Source organism: Chiroxiphia lanceolata (assembly GCF_009829145.1).
Source record: "Chiroxiphia lanceolata isolate bChiLan1 chromosome W unlocalized genomic scaffold, bChiLan1.pri scaffold_60_arrow_ctg1, whole genome shotgun sequence".
Classification (NCBI taxonomy): domain Eukaryota; kingdom Metazoa; phylum Chordata; class Aves; order Passeriformes; family Pipridae; genus Chiroxiphia; species Chiroxiphia lanceolata.
In genome coordinates, this window is record NW_022476506.1 from 186358 (window position 1) to 188148 (window position 1791).

A 1791-nucleotide genomic window follows, 5' to 3' on the forward strand; every position below is an offset into this window, starting at 1 on the left:
AGATGAGTAAGATCTAATTATGCATTTTTATGAAAATACAACTTGTAAAACACAAACACACTTCTGCCTCATGTTTAACCCAAAATTCAAATACATATAAACATTCCTATAGTTCAAAGATAAATATATACTACTTCTATTTCTAGAGCAAAACACACTTCCCCATGCTAATGGGTTTTTGGGCTTCAAAGAGAACCTGTCAGTAGTCACTGTAAAAAACTACAAAAACTCTATTTCTCCACCACGTTTATGCATGTATCTTAAAACAATTTTTACTATTTAAGTAAACAACTTCAAAAAACAGTAAGACCATCTCCTGAACCTGTCTTTCCTCACTCCCCCCCTTTTTTTTTCTTTTTTTTCTTTTAGTTGGAGGTGGGGGGTGAGGGGAAGAAGGGTTGTCGTGTTGTCTCTCTGCTGTCAGCGTTCATACACTGAAATTGAACTGTTAGGTTAATTACATGAATAAAAAGGCTTTACAAAAAATAAAGAATAGTTCTTAGTTTTGCTGCTCTGCTTTGGCTGCTGTTGACTTTGAGCTTGGTGTCCCGTGCAAGGACAAGTTCCATTCTGCTGTTCCCTAAGCATGAGCTATCTGCCTTTTTATATAATTTGCCTGTGATGTCTACCTGGGCAGGTGTGGCCAGCACCACCCAGCTAGAGGTTTTCAGTCCTTCTCCCATTATGCAAGTGGTACTTCTTCTGCACCTGTGTGCTGTATCTTGGGGGTCTTTCCTAAATGAGTTTGGGGGCTTACTTCGTCATTTTCTTTTTCACTTTCTCTTTCAAATGCCTTTGGAGGGCTGTGTACTAATAGCAAGGTACTAATTAATTTAAGTTTAAACAAGATGCTTGCTTCAGGGATGAAGTTCTTGTTTATCAGTGCTTGTCCTCTCGCAATCTGGCAGGAAAAGAATAAACCCTCACAAGTGGCTGGGCCAAACACAGACCAAAGTAGCATCATCTAATTAAGCACAAATACATTCCACTGCATGGTCTGTGGTTGGACCATGCCACTGTTGAACAACTCAAACAGGACATTGATGAAAACCAAGGAAAACAACATAAAATGTTCATAACAAATGAGCAACAGTAAAAGTCTAGACAATAATATCTTTGTCATCATAACCATCTTTAATGAAGAGATTCAAAGGGGTTCCAGTTGTCATTCATTTAGACTACTAAACAATTTTTATAAAAGAACTTCAAATTTTAGAATTTTTGTAATTTGGCTGTATAAGAGGAATTCAGTTTTTATAGTATGAAGTGGTTGCCTGCCAGTTACCAATAAAAGGCTGCAGAGAATCGTGTAGGACAAAGCAGGTAGTGTACTATAACCAGGCACCAGGCGCTGTTGAAACGGAGCAAGGGCCTAAAGAGTTAACTCTGAATACTGATCCGGGGACCCTCCTGCTCAGAAGAATGTAATGCTTAGCTAGAATGTAATGCTTAGCTAGAGACAGAAACCAGGGCTTAGGGATTAGATGGTACTGTACACCAAAAGAATGCTCACACACCTACATAAATAAAGATAGAGTAAGAACACGAATAGATAAGAGGTGAAATAGGGGCTCGAGTCCAAAGTCTTGCAAAATTCACCATGGAGTCAGCGAAAATCAAGAAAGTTGAAGAGTTCAGCTGAGGAAGAAGAGTGAGGCTGAAGAAACAGGAACGACCACCAAACATCACCCCAAAAAAGATGACTCTCCCCCAGACTCCGCCTATTATGAATATTATAACTAGATGATGCAATTATATGAATATGTATGTGAAAATGTTGTAATCCCTCGT